We start from the raw sequence: 16,038 nt of genomic DNA on the forward strand, positions 1-16,038 counted from the left end.
TTTTATTTACAAATAGCTCTCAGAGTTAGTTCCCTTTTTCAAAATTGGGTGATCTATGAAAATTATCTATTTAAGTGAGGATAAGTAGCTAATGATACACAATATAAAAAGGGTGTACATTCAATTTTATTCTAATTAGAATGTCATCAACAATATCATCCAAAGTAAAATGCTAATTCACATGTTACATGCATATTAAAGTTCAGCCTTTTCTGCTGTAAAATGTAAGAAACACAAATTTCTGCACACAGATGAACTTCTGGTCTGTGATTCCTGTTTGTAATTCTTGTCTGCCACAACCAGCCTCTCAAATCTCTTCACTGAGTGCAATGCCCTTCCATACAAGGAACAGCTCCTAGAGCAGTCAACTATAAGAACAAAAAAATTATCTCCATGAATGAGACATCTACTGGAGAGAGGGCGAGAGAGAGTCTAAAGGAAAGCTGATTCTTTTGTCTCTCAGTGGATCCGTGTACAGCCTTTTCCCTTTTGTGGGTTAAAGTCCCTGTTTTTGGTCAGAGATTTTCTGATATCTGCTGAAAGGATGGGGTCACTGGTAAGTGACTTATATTCAAATTAGTTTGAAGGTTGTACTCACATGTATCCTATAATCTGTGCAGTACTATTTATTGAGGGTTTCAATGCATTCAGACCTTATTTATCTATAACCAAAAGTATGACTGCATAACTAAGTAGCAGCTTAAAAGGTTATAAAAGGGAATAATGTAACCAAGTATGTGAGAATAACTGTATGACAGTGATTGATGATTGAAATGTGAGAATATATGTTAGAACAAAATGAAGAAAGTGTGTAAAATATTGTGTCTAATGTAAGCAGGTGAACGTGAAAGAGTATTTACTTGTTACTATGTTTCTGTGAGAGTGAACAATTGCATGCATAAAAGAATATGAGAGCAACTCTTGGCAGATTTTCTACGCACAAGTGTTCATAGGATGCAGAGAATTAGGATGTCTGTATTATGCAGTTTTATCCACATAAAGACATTGAATGTGTTGTTGTCCTAAATTTTCTTGTGTATATTTTAACCTTTTTGATTTCTGATCTTTATGCAATTCCATTTCATTTTGGGATTGTTGTAAATACACTAACTTGTCTGTTGAAATTGTTTGTGTAGAATTAGCTAAATGTGTCTTAATATGTTACGTATTTTAAAGGACACATTGAGTTATCTAAAATAAACAATATAATGTATCCATAAAAAGAGCAGAAAACTTTTACTCACAGAAATGAATTATATCCTGATATGCAGAATCCCAAGTCAAATTGACCAAAATATTTACATGAAATAGTTTAGTTCATGAAAGCACATAACTGGAAAAGTATTATAACTAGAAACAATCTCAGTCCAACAGATAATATTTTGCATTTGGGGGCAATTAGAAGTAAAACTGACAAATATTCCTTTAAAATTGATTATGTAAATGATCTACACATTACCAAGATTAGAAAAACAGATGTGTATAATGTTTCTAAATCCACCAACTCTCAGCTGCTAAAATTTTCCATTTAAATTTTAATGTTAAAAAATCCAAATGATTTGAACAAGAGAAATGTTAACAATGCAGGATAAATTCTCATGATCTTCGTAAACTAAAATTCTAAGTACCTTCAATTTGGAATAAATTTAATTTCATATCTGCGCCTTATGGTAACAAGAGTCTTTTAATGGGCCCGAATCTAAATGTACAATCTAAGGAAAATGGAAGGAAGTTAATAAAAAGGAGTTTTATTATTTAGCCATTGAAATATGTTTCAGAATAGTGTAAACATTGAAAATGCCATGTCCATAAAATGCAATAGAAAATGCATTACAATCCTGAGTCTATTAGCATACTCATATATTAATAGTCAGGCTATGTTAAATTTGTCGGGATCTTAATGTTCTGCTGGCAATGACCAAGACTGAAGTGAAGGGCAACCAAGCAAGGTATGTTAGGGATTAGCTGTCAAGGAGTATATTTGAAAGTTGTGGTGTTATTCTTGTTGCATCTGGACAGTTCTCCCTGACAACCTGCCCTTCTGTTTGTGCTGTTACATTGATTTTTTTTAACCATTACTTCTCTGAAGAAAACTGGAAATGAACATCTGTCATTGGTACGAGGAATTAAATTCTTGCATCCTGTTCTAGAAAGGAAAGAAAGCAAAGAAATTGTGTTCTAGTACTTCACCATTTATCGAAGCAGCAAATTATTCACATAATCTGCACCTAGAACAAGCAGGATTTGAGATTAAAGGGTGTGTATTCAGAAAGTCGTCTTCCAGAGTTCATTAGGAAGGAATCAATTTGTGAAATGTTTACGTTTGCAGTATTTCAAGATAATTATTACGTTTTTGCAAAGATTCGGTATTTCTTTAATTTAATTGAATTTGTTAAGCAAGTCAGAGTTTGTCAATAAAGGGAATGTAGTTAATGATTTTTTTAGAAAGTTTTACTGCAATATTGTGTAAGTGATCTATTGCAGAAGTTAAGGCACTTAGGCTGTTAAATTTGACTGCACAGTGATGGTGCAGGTTCTACAGAAAGCGAGAGGTCAGAAAATGACATCTGAACCACTACCAAGCACTTTCAGCATGACTGTGTGTGATTGTTGTTGAATCAGCATGATTGTTGTGCAGTGCATACATTGGAAGTATGCATTGTGATCAAATTGTGATGTCAAACAGAATCTAACACTGATTAGGCATCCATCCCATCACTTTAGACAGCACAGTTCTGGTTTCAGCCCTCTCTTAAACACTCCAGTCAAAAATACAGTCTTTGAACATGTAGTTAGGTGCACAAAAGAATCCTCCCTAACCGAACCCAACCACCCCCACCCATGGGTGTTCAAAGCTAGCAATGTGTGATTTTCAGATAAGGCACTTTTAATATTTTTTGTTTTGTATGTGAACTGTGAATGCAACTCCTATGTTCAGTGTTATTTGAAAAAAAAAGTCATTGCATTCAAAGTAATGCTGGATGTTGATAAGAAGATTAGAGATGTTTGGTGATATGTTAGCAGAAAATCAGCATTCACCAATGAGAACTATACTTGGAATCTTTTTGAAGGCTGCAGCATGACAGGCAGCAGAGAGAAGAAACTACATACATTGAGTGGGAGGAAAGCTGTCAATCGAAGGTCATAGCTTCCAAGGGTCTTCAGGGAGCACTGCACCTACTTCCACTTCAAACAGAAGCAGAGTCTGAAATGGCTATGTCCCATCAAACACACAGTCACTGAACCATGCTACCTTATACAACCAGGATTGCAGCTACACAAGAGAGCATGGATGGTGCTGTCTGTGGTTGTGAGGATCACTGTTAACTCTGTACCAGCTGATTTTCCCATACTGTATATGTCAGAGATATTGCCAGTATCTCATATTGCAAAAGTGAAGTGGCTTAGAGACTGAAAGCAAAGAAAAGGAGTAAGTGGATATTTTCAAATGGTAGGCCATTAGTAGAGATGTGTCCCAAGTATTTCTGTTTCTTCGCTTATCATTAAATTAAAATAATTTTGACACATAAGCACAACTATGTCAAAAGTTTGACAATGATACCAAATTAGGGGGCATTCTCCATCCATTAGCAGGAGAATACAGAAGATTGAATGAAGTCAGAACCAAATTAAGTGAGATAGTGGAGAAGACAGTATAAAAGTGCTTAATCTGAAACAGCTCATTTTAGGAAAAGTAAAAATAAATGATAAGACTTTTAACAGTTTCTGGAAAGAAATGCCTATGTAATTTATAGTGAGGAGTGAAGATAGAAAAGAAAGTGAAACTGGTATTTTAGGTTTTTGACATAGAAGTACAATATTAAATATAAAGCAAGTGAGTGTAAAGGGTTTCTTTTTCTTTTGTTCTTTTGAAAAGTATGGAATGAAATGAAAAAGAAATGTTTCAAACTAGTGTTTGAAAAAGTGGCTGCAATTTTGAAAGCAGGTATCCTGACACCCATTGCAGGCACTGTATAAATAACTGTTTGAACAAGCAGGAACTGAAATTTGAGTTGCAGACAATTTGAAGTAGAGGGAATGTATAGATGCAACAAAAAGTTGATTGGACTATGGACTAGTGACCAATTATCAATGACAGAGTTCTTTTCACTTGTCAACAATTGTAATTGATTTTCATATAACTGAACTTCTTGGAGCTGAGAACAAGTTACAGAGAAAGAAAAATATTCAGTTCATTTCCAGCCTTAGAGCAGTATCTCTTATTCTCTCCAGTCAGAGCTCACTGAAAACCTGAAGAAAAGCAATTTATCTTTTCTGGAACTGTACGATTTTAACTGATGAGGCAGAGATGTTTTATGAGTGAACCAGCTATCTTATGTCTCTTACTAACCAATGGAAACAACTACAGAATGATGACTGAGGTTATATGCTGGCCAGAAGAAGAATTATAAGCATCGTTTCAATAACAGAACCTGACACAAAGACTAATTATTTATCTTCTCCATGTTTCTCCTCTGTCTATAACTTATTTTATCCTGTTTCTCTGTGTGTATAATGGTGAGTCTATGAGAGAATTAGAATTTTAATTAATAGTATTATATGTTGATGGTTTATAACTGTTTATCTGTACCCAGAGTCTGATTATTTTTAATAAGCAGTGATTTTTGTTCAATACAGAAACTTGTCATGCTTTCTAACAATCTAGGTCTGAAAGTCAGCCAAGTCAAGGAACTTTGTGTATTTTATAAAATCTTTAACTTCTGAGATGATTTCAGGAATAGCAGGGGTCGGTTTTCAGCATGTTACACCAGTCAGTCATAGCAAGAGTGAAGGCAAATTAGAACAAAATAGGAGTAAGAATGCTATTGGAGTGTTTTATGCAATTCTAGGCATTTCATTATAGAGCAAGTATTACATTCAAGGGAATATTACTCATATTTGGGTTAAAGTTTGGATTTCCAAATCTGATAGCACCACCTGAAGATGACTAAAAATCCAAATGGAAAATAATACTAAAACAATATATAGAGATATTCAAAAGTTTGGTTTTGACTACAAATCCATCTAGTAATCCCTGTAATGCACTCATAGGCACTGATTTTTATTCCATTACAATAATTAGAACAATAATTCAATAATTCCCCATAACTTTTTCTAAAGGGTTTGTTTCTGTTTAAAGTAAAACAGAAATGACTGTGGATTTTTGTTTTGAAATTCTGTACTTGGTGCAATCAATCAATTGTCATATTTTATTAATATACAACTTGTAAGTTATTTAACACATTGGACTGGTAAACAATCTCCACCGGCCTGTTATCAATCAACATTTCACACCAAGCCACAGGAAGTGATATTAAAGCAAACAAAACAGAAAAAACAGCAGGAACTTATTGGGATTTTAAAAGGTTTCAGGAAGATTGAAGTAAAGTACTAAGGAGAGTGAAGGCACTGAAAGACAAAAGCTAACAGGTCATATAGATTTGATGACCATGATGGGAAGATAAGAGGCAAGAAATGTTTTCACTTGCACAAAATCGATTATTTAATTGTTGATGGAAATTCTAGAGAGAAATTAAGGGTACATTTTGCTCAATTGGTTAGATAGCTAGGAAAAAATGAGGATGGCAGATGCTGGAAACCAGAGTTTAGATCAGAGTGGTGCTGGAAAAGCATAGGTCGGGCAGCAACCGAGGGGCAGGAAAATCGATATTTCGGGCTAGCCCTATAATTCAGAAAAAGCATATAGCATGAGTTCAATCTATGTCCTGACTGAAGTAAACTTGAGATCTGCCTACTCACCAAACCCCCAAGACTAGAAGGCAATGACAATTAAAAATGGCAAAGGAAAGAACTTAGGATGAATTATTAGCACACAATTAACCTGGGACCTGCTTTTGGTCTGAGCTTGCATACATGACCGAAGAGAGAAATTACATGCTTATCCTAACAGTAACTTGCTTGCATAGTTTTCCCATTATTAACTTAAGTTGCAGGGTTATTCTATGTATGGCCTTGATGGTGAGTAGTTTGTCAAAGGGCTCGCTTCAATTTATATTCCCCTTAATTCTTCAAAGAAGAATGACATGCTGTTTTATATTGACTTTATTAGGTGCTGCTGTCAATAGTTCCCAATAGAAATGTTTGGAAGTAGTACCAAAGTAACATGGGTTGATTTGCTCAACATTTGTGCCCTTGTGTATCCCTAACCTATGATAAAAATGGTTGCTTTTAAGGATGGTCAGTGCATAAGCCAGTCAATCACCAGCCTTTTTATTTTTTTCATCATTGACACCTGATTGAAATGAAATGTGAAAAGCTGCATTTATTACAGTCAGCCAGAATGCAAAATCTTTCAAAATCTATACTTACTGTAGTGACAGACTACAAATGTGTGGAAATATAAAGAGCCAAATTCTTGTTACAAAGAAACATGGGGGTGGTATTGAAAACAAGATGAAAATAATTATGAAACATTAACAAGACCTGACAAGCTACAGCATGACAGATGGGCTGAAAATCTCCTCTATGTTGCCTCTGGAAAAATCTCTAAAAATTTAATTTCAAAGAATTTATTTGCCACAGTGAACAAGAAATGTCAACATAAAAATGAATTGAGTAGACATCAGTAAGACATACTCAGACAATATTTCAATTTAGTACATCAGAAAATGTCCTTCTATTGCATGTCAAGGCATGGGCTTTTCTATGTCTTTCATTGTCCACCTTAACTCTTCAAAAAAAATAATTTTAATGACTTGTTCTGACACAGCTCTGAAGATTGGACTTGAACATAGGTCTGCTGACCCCAGAGACAGGAACAGTATCACTGCAAAAGATTTTCCTTTTGATTTGGAGTAGCAGCATTTTTAACCGACCTGCTTTTAGATATGTTAAGTAAATCTTTTGAGCCATTGTACCTCCAAGGTGAGATCTAAACTAGGACTTTTTAATGTAGAGAATGGGACACTAGCATTGTGTAACAACCATGTCTCTTAACATATGCTACTATCTTGAATGTAAAGGAAACAAAAGTCTGCTCCCCAGTGAGTGATTTTCACACTCCTTTTGTTGAATCAATGACCAGAATCTTTTTCAATATCACAGCTTGATTACAAACGTTCTTAGATAAAATGCTAATAATTTTGGATTTGAAATGCAAACTGTTTTGGACCAGAAAATAAGTATGCTGGTTTCTAGTAATAGGAGCTGAAACAATTGGGTCAAACAGGACTTCACCTGTCAAAACAGTTAGAGGAAAGAAGAATTGCTCTCAAGATCAAATTTGATGTTACATCTTAGTTACTTACTGCTATCTTGTTTTTTATTGGAAGTTATTACAACTATTAAGGTGCAGTAATGTTTAGTGCAGTAACTATATCTCCCATATATATCAGTAACAACATTGAACATCGCCACATCAGGCATGAGGATCAATCCACCAATTGTTGTGAGACACAGCAATGTATTATGATTTTTAAAAATTCAGCCTATTTGATAAAGGAGCAAGCACCTTCCGAGTACCCATACCCACCATCAAATGTGCAGTTACAGCCAGGCTGACATTTGTTCACACAGGTACTGGTGAAAAGTGAACATTCATTCACAAGTGCGATAACATATTACGATTAAGCCTCACCTGTGTTACCAATATACACTGTGAATGTGTTCTTTTACCTTTCCTTCCCACTGGTTCTCTGTGCAGACCTATAGACCACAGCTGGAGCGGAGAAACCCTGGCCAACAGTAGAGGCAGTTCACCTTGGAGTTTTTGTCAAGCAACCCTGTAGGTTCTTGTGTCCAGAGGGGCCAGACATTCTCACGTGTCCTGCTCAGGGGCATGTTCACCCCTTTGGCCTGAACATACAAAGGGCTGAGGTTGGTAGGAAAGGTGGATATGAAAGGTTGCTACCTCAGGAGTGTCCTGAGAAGAGATGATATGTGGTTCCTCCTCTGGCTGGGATTTACTGGCACTGCCCTGTCTCCATGTGAGGAAACAGCATCTGGAGAGAGGTCAGGGTTCCTTGTCCCCGGTTAATTTGCAATTGTTGCTGGGGTGGTGGATTGCAGCTCTGTGTATATATTGAGCTGAGTCTGAGGCTGGACCTGGCTTCCCATGGTAGCTGCCAACCTGTCTATGGTGCCAGCTAGACCTTCACCTGCCAAAGGCAGTATGGTGCAAATAGTGTTCGCGCAGTGCTGGAAGCTTTGTGTCAGTTAGTCCAGTACCTCAGGTGACACTACCTGCTGCTTCTGTGTCTGCTGAGCATTTGTATGAAGTTGTTAGTTGCCAATACCATGGGTTATCACCTCCCTGGACTTGAGCAGGTACCTTGTCTCGGGCAGTCCTCCCTTGACCAACTGTGGCAGTGAAACATTCAGCAGCATAATCTCCTGACTCTAATCTAATAAACATACCCACCAAAGTGTAAGCATCTGAGCTGCTGCGGAGGAGGTGCAGTAGGCATATTTGCCAGTTCTTCCTCTGAGGCAACCTTGCTTTCCCTCAGAGGGGGAGGAGGAGATGCCTTGTGGTGTTGCCCACTTGGCCACCATCACCATGCTGATTCCACTGGTACCGCCAGGAGAGAAAGTGCTGTGATTAGTTAAGAATGTACTCGTTGTGGTGATAATGGGATAGCAGTGCAACAATGGACAATGCTCTTTGTTCAGTTGACAGGACATGTTCATTATTCCCCTGCAAGTGCCAGGATCCTCTTTTTTGTAGTGGGTGAGGAGCCAAACATTGGGTATGCCTACACCCACCTTGGCTCTCTCCACATTAGTATTTTTAACCTTGTATACCCCAGTCCAACACCGGCACCTCCAAATCATCACATTAGTATGGATTGTTTTACCTGGAAAGAACAAGGGGAGGAATTAAGTGAGTTAAAAGTGGCTGGCACAGCCATTAGTGCTGATGCAGATGATAGAAAGGTAATACATTTCCTCCAATGAGTTGGCAGTGCAGATGCCATGCAGAATTAGTAATGTGGGGTCTGGATTGGGAAGACCATGTCCTTAGGTGTGACAAAGATGCAACCGCAGCGATAGAGTGAGTGTGCGGGAGCAGGAACAAGATGGTAGTATGTTTCCTGGCAGAGACAGTCACTGACCTTCTCCCGATGCTGTTTAGCACTTTTCCAGACAACTGATGCCCCATTGACTTGGGTGGTAACATTGAATCAGGTTAGTATGGTCTTCCCTACCAGTACAAAGAGAAGGGGACTGCCCTCTGCATCATCCCATCCATCAGGGTCTCCAGCTCCCAAACCACAAAAATGGCACCAATTTCTGTTTACCTGCCATGCCAGCAGGAAGTTAATCAAGCCATGCAGGGAAACACTGGACTGCACTCATAATTCTAGGAAGAAGAACAAAAGGTGAGTGAAGTTTGGGAAAAGTGACAAACATGGTCAAGGATTTATCCAACTGAGTCTGATATTGACATGTCTGAGCTTGAGGATATAAAGAGCAATGACTCCTCTGCATCAAGTTGGGATTAGTGTAGTCACAAAATAACCATGAACACCTTCTTTGACTTTCTGATTAACTAAAATAGCAGACTGTTCATTTCACTATTTTGGAAGATTTCTCAAGTGGAAGAAAGTTAGTGATTAAGATTGATTTAATCTTTGACAATATTACATAATTATAAAATGTATCTGTTGCTTGCATCACAGTTCACTGTCAGTGCAGTATTAGAAGCTGAGACAGATGCTTCAATTTATATCAAGGGAAGACAATGGCTGCAAAATTTAGACTTGAAATCTCTGGTTGCTAATTAACACTTGTTTAATTGTGCTGCTTGTCCCTTTGTGTCTTTGCATGTGGCTTGTATAATGCTGAGCATTACAAACAGTTAGAAGTTTAAGGGAAGATGCTAGAAAATTAATCAGAAAACAAAATCAATTGCCCCAGCACAACAATTGTAATCATGGAATGAAAATCTACCAAAGTTTTAACTAGAAATGGGAATTTCTTAATGAAGTGAGAGATGTTTATATGTGCAAGGTGACAGGACTGGAGATGGAAAAACTCATTTTAAGTCCAAGAGGATTTTGGCTTCTGTGCAAGAATAGAAAACAGGGAAACAGTACCTGAGTAGCATTTTTTATATTTTGCATGTTCCATTTGGCTTTTTGAAGAAATCAGGTTTGATTTTAATAGTCTCTTTACGACCCTTGAAAACATGTAATTAATAATATTTAAATGCCATAAAGAGCGATGTTGCAAAATTAAAACCTTAATACTCCATTCTTCAGCACATTTGTATCATTGATAGCCACAGATGAGGTGCCAGAAGACTGGAGGTTGGCTAGCGTGGTGCTACTATTAAGAAAGGTGGTAAGGAAAAGCCAGCAAAAAGGCTGACATTGATGGCGGGCAAATTGTTGGAGGGAAGCCTGAGGGATGGGATTTACATGTATTTGGAAAGGCAAGGACTGATTAGGGATCCTGGGCCTCCTTCACCGCCGCTCCCTCACCACTAGACGCCTGGAGGAAGAATGGCTCATCTTCCGCCTCGGAACACTTCAACCCCAGGGCATCAATGTGGACTTCAACAGTTTCCTCATTTCCCCTTCTCCCACCTCACCCTAGTTCCAAACTTCCAGCTCAGCACTGTTCCCATGACTTGCCCAGACTTGTCCTACCTGCCTATCTCCTTTTCCACCTATCCACTCCACCCTCTCCTCCCTGACCTATCACCTTCATCCCCTCCCCCACTCACCCATTGTACTCTATGCTACTTTCTCCCCACCCCCACCCTCCTCTAGCTTATCTCTCCATGCTTCAGGCTCACTGCCTTCATTCCTGATGAAGGGCTTTTGCCCGAAACGTCGATTTCGCTGCTCCTTGGATGCTGCTTGAACTGCTGTGCTTTTCCAGCACCACTAATCCAGAATCTGGTTTCCAGCATCTGCAGTCATTGTTTTTACCTACCTGATTAGGGATAGTCAGCATGGCTGTGTGCGTGGGAATTTGGGTCTCATGAACCTGATTGAGTTTCTTGAAGAAGTAACGAAGATGATTGATGAAAGCAGAGTGGTGGATGGATCTATATGGACTTCAGTAAGGTGTTTGACAAGGGTCCACATGGTAGACTGGTTAGCAAGGTTGGATCACATGGAATACAGGGAGATCTAGCTAGTTGGAGACAGAACTGGCTTGAAGGTAGAAGACAGAGGGTGGTGGTGGAGGGTTGCTTTTCAGACTGGAAGCCTGTGACCAGTGGTGTGCTGGGATGGTGCTGGCTCCACTGCTGTTTGTCATTTATATAAATGTGCATATATGAATTATAGTTAGTAAGTTAGCAAATGACACCAAAATCAGAGGTTTACTGCCACCAGAAGGAGCAATAGCAGCAGTAAGAACAGCCCAGCATTGGAGGATACCAGAGACAGGCGGCACATTGATGGAGGGAACAGCAACGTATCTTTAGGAGGGTAGTCTCCATCATGGAGTCTGCAGGAAAGCCTTGATTCCCACCTAACATCACTCCCTTACTCGGTGTATGGAAACAATCGAAAAATAATCTGTGTGGAAATCTCCTTGGGTTGGACATTGGAGGAAAAATTTAATGAGATATTCCTGCCGATTTGCCGAGCTTGCCCTGCCATCTTGATTCTCTTTCGATATTCCCAGAGTAGGACTCTGACAGCAGCATAGAGTGGGCTGGTGTAGCCTGGAGAAGACTCTGACGGCATCATGGAGTAGGCTGGTGTAGCCTGTAGCAGGATTATAGCAGCGGAGAAGGAAAAGTTGGACTCTCCTTCAGTTATTTTCCTTTTCTTATTTTATTTAAGTTAATGTGGATAACGTTTTTACATGCGATGCCACATACTTTTCACTGTATTTTGTATTAAATACATGTGGCAATAAATAAATGATTCAACAGTGGACAACGAAGAAGATTATCTCAGAGTAAAATAGGATCTTGATATGATTGGCCAATGGGCCGAGGAATGGCAGATGGAGTCTAATTTAGATAAATGCGAGGTGCTGTATTTGGAAAGGCAAATCAGGACAGGATTTATACATTTAATGGTAAGGTCCTGGGAGTGTTGCTGAACAAAGATTGCTTTGAAGTGTAGGTCCATAGCTCCTTGAAAGTTGAGTCCCAGGTAGACAGATTAGTGCAGAAGGCATTTGGTATGCTTGTCATTAATGGTCAGCACATTGAGTATAGGAGTTGGAAAGTCATGTTGTAACTGTATAGACATTGGTTAGGCCATTTTTGGAATATTGTAGGCAATTCAGGTCGCCCTGCTATAGGAAGGATGTTGAGAAACTTGAAAGGATTCAGGAAAGATTAACAAGCATGTTGCCAGGGTTGGATAGTTTTAAATGTAGGGAGAGGTTGAATAAGCTCGGGCTTTAGAGGCTGAGGGGTGACCTTATAGAAATTTATAAAACCATGAGGGGTATGGATCGGCTGAATAGACAAGATCTTTTTCCCAGGGTAAAAAAGTCCAAAATTAGAGAGCATAGGTTTAAGATGGGAGGGAAAAGATTTAAGGGACCTAAGGGGCAACTTTTTCATGCAGAGGGTGCTGCATGCATGGACTGAGCTGACAGAGAAAGTGGAGGCTGGTACAATTAGAACATTTAAAAGGCACCTAGATGGGTATATGAATAGGAAGGGTTTAGAGAGATGTGGGCCAAATGCTGGCAAATGGGACTAGCTTAATTTAGAATACAGAAGAACCTTGATTATCTGAACAAGATGGGTGGGTGCTATTTCATTCAGATAATTGATTATTTGATTAATTGATTCAATGCTTTTCCTCTGGGGCTCGGAGTTTTCTGTTAAGTCCGCTCCCCGTACGGGAAACTAGGCAGCAGCACACCGCACCCGAGCCCCTGACCCCCTCGTCTATGCCCCTAATCCCACCCCCATGCACCCCCCCCCACCATCCAAAACTACCACCCCTATCCACGTGCCCCTGCTCCCATAGGACCCACCCCGTCCAACACCACCCCTCCACCCCCTCAACCCCGACCACCCTTGTCACCACCCCCCCCCTCCCCCTCCGGGGCAGCCAGACTGGACACCAACAAGACCACTGCTGCTGCCTTTTTGGGGGGTGAGTCTCCAAATAGCACACACACACACCCTGTTGGCTGCAACTTTTTGACAGGTTCCACCTTTGCCCTATACAGCACAATGTTGGAGAGATTATCTGGAGAAGGGGGGTTTATGGTACACGCCTGTATAGAACTCCAGAGAAAGTGTGGGGGCTAGTGAGAGAGCAAGAGGGGGTGAGGTCAGTCATTTGGAGACGGTGCGTGGGCTCCCATCAGTCCACGAATGATCTCGGCAGCATTTCAGTAAGCTGAGTTCACTTTGAATCATTGTCAACAGAAGACACGATCAGTGTTGGAAACACATCTTTCATGTAATTTTCTATCGGGACCTCGAGATCTCCTTCGGATAGTCCAATGTTCGGATAATTGAGGTTCCTCTCTATCTGGTCAGCATGGATGTGTTGGCCTGAAGGGACTGCTTCCATGCTGTACAGCTCTTTGACTTTGTGACATGTTACAGTCAATGCCATCTTTTAATTTTGCTCAACATAATTCAGCAGCAGAAAGGAACATTCACCTACCCATCTTGGTAGTGCTATTTAAAGGGATCATTAAGTACTTCCAGCTAATTTGCTCAATGCTAATTTACTTGTTATTGCTGAGTTGGCTGAAACGTTACATGGTTTTTGTTTTTATTATATTTAACTTTGGTGAAGTGCACACAGTGTAAAATGATATGTGATGAAGACCACTGTTCTCATTTCAAATGTTCTGCTCAGACCTCTTGCTCTAGTCATGGTTTCACCCGTTACAATTCCCTAAGGCCTGTAGCATGACAGAGAGATTGTGCAAAGGCAACACAGAGGAGAGAAAGCTTTTGGGAGAAGCTGAGAAGGCCTCACAGCCAGGGGTTTGCGCACACTGACCTTACAGGAGCTATTCTGTTATATCAATCTCAGTGAGGAATAAAGTGTGACATTTTAATTTCAAAAGTGATTGCACATTGAATTTTCTAAATTCTATGGGCAGCCCCAAAACCTCAAAGAGGATAGCAATGCCATTGGTTTTAAAGGTGATTTTGGCTATGAATTTCTTTGTATTGTGATGTTCCAACTGGAGCAGTTGTTACCTGTAACATCTTGAAGCCACCAACTTTGCTGGATAAGGAGAGTGACTGACACTGTTTGACAAGGGGATGGGAATCTATGGTGTTCTTTCTTTTTGGAGAGATGCAATACACATTCCTTGTCAGGATACTCTCGTTCCCTATGGTGGCATATCTAAATTTTTTAAAAATTAAAACTAACTACCTGCAGGGCAGGTAAAATATTAGAAGAAATTAACACAGAGAGAAAGAGAGTCAGACAGGCATAGACAGAGAGAGAGAGAGGTCTGATCAGATGTGTACCAGCATGTTGGTGGAAGAAAAGGAGGAGATTTCAGTGGCCCCAGCAATCATGTTCAAATCCTTTCTGGTTACAGATCTGGAGACTGCTAACCCTATCCCATTATTAAAAACAAAGGAGCATGGGAAATTACGGTTTGTCCAACCTCAGTGGTGGGGAAGTTATTGCAATTCTCAAGGACAGAATAAACCTGCAATTAGAGAGATTTGGATTAATCAGGAATAGTCAGCATGGATTTGTTAAAGTAAGGTCATTTTTGACAAATTTGATTGAACATTTTGAGAAGGCAGCCAGGAAAGCTATTGAGGGTCAGCCATTTGATACACAGTCCAAATGGACTTTTGCAAGGCTTTTGATGAGTTTCCTTATGGCAAGCTGAAATCTAAGGCAAAATGTCATCTTGGATTGAAAATTGGCTAAGTGGCAGCAAGCAGAAGGTGATGATACAGGAATTATGTGAATGGAAGTCTGTTTCTACTGGGGTACCACAGCACTCATGGTGTTGGTGATGTGCGTTAATGACTCAGACATAAAAGTGGCAGGTATGATCAAGAAGTTTGTGGATGACACAAAAATTGGTTGGATGGTAAATAGTGAGGAGGAAAGCCATAAAGCATATGGAGATTATCAATGGACTGGTCTGTTGACAGAACACTGGCAAATGGAATTCAACTCAAGGAGGCTGACAAGACAAGGATGACATTATGAATGATAGAGCCTTAGAAAGTACTGAAGATCAGAGGGACTTCAGTGTGCATATCCTCAGATTCCTGAAAGTGACAGGGCAGATAGATAATGTAGTTAAGACAGCTTATCTTATGCTTGCTTTTATTAACAAAGGCATGGAATACAAGAGCAAGGAGGTTATGCTGGAACAAGAAAATAATGATTTGGCCACAACTGGAGTACTGCATGCAGTTTCAATCACCAGTTAAAGGAACGATGTGATTGCACTAGACAGTGTGAAGAGGAAATTTACTTGGATATTGTCTTGGCTAAACTGTGAGGAAAAGTGGAATAGCTGGGTTTGTTTTCTCTGGACCAATGATGGTTGAGAGCGGGATTGATAGAAGTGCACAAGATTACTGGAAATATAGACATGGTTGATAAGAAAGTGCTTTTTCCATTAATAGAGGTGATAATAAATAGGGGCATGCATTTAATATAAGAAGTAAAAGGGCAGGAGGAGAATTGAGGAATTTCTTTTCAGGCAAAAGGGTGGCAGGAATTTGGAACTCATTACTTGATGACTGAGCCAGAAACTTTCATAACCTTTACACAGAATTAGCTGTTCACTTGTGCTGCCATAACCTCCAGCAGTGTGGGTCAAAATCAAGAAAATAGGATTAGTAAAGTCAAACCTTGACTGTTGACCAGTGGGATCATGATGGGTAATTGGTCTCCTTCTGAGCTGTAAACATCTACAATTATATGAGATTTTGCACTGTTGTAAAGGCTCTATTTCCTGAATGTATGGTTGTTGTACCACTCAATTAGCCCAGCATCCAAGTGAATATCCAGAATCCTAAAAGCAGTCATGATGCATAATGCATTCATTTGACTTATTTAACTGTAGTATTTATACTTTACCACCATGAAAAACCCAAAGGTGGCTACGTTTTTACTCATTCATAGCATGAGGTCA

The 16,038-nt window shown here is 39.5% G+C and overlaps 1 protein-coding gene across 1 annotated transcript in view; it reads left to right on the plus strand.

Moving 5' to 3' along the window:
• The first annotated feature begins 455 nt into the window (after positions 1-455).
• LOC122557236 (putative E3 ubiquitin-protein ligase MID2) overlaps positions 456-16,038 on the plus strand; it is a 401,669-nt gene continuing 386,086 nt past the window's right edge. The window contains exon 1 of the mRNA XM_087992043.1: positions 456-556. The gene's annotated coding sequence lies outside the window, so the exon portion shown is untranslated. The remainder of the gene's footprint in view (positions 557-16,038) is intronic.

Source organism: Chiloscyllium plagiosum, unplaced genomic scaffold (genome assembly GCF_037043375.1).
Source record: "Chiloscyllium plagiosum isolate Xiang-an unplaced genomic scaffold, Cpla_swu_hap1 HiC_scaffold_11, whole genome shotgun sequence".
NCBI classification, from domain to species: Eukaryota; Metazoa; Chordata; class Chondrichthyes; order Orectolobiformes; family Hemiscylliidae; genus Chiloscyllium; species Chiloscyllium plagiosum.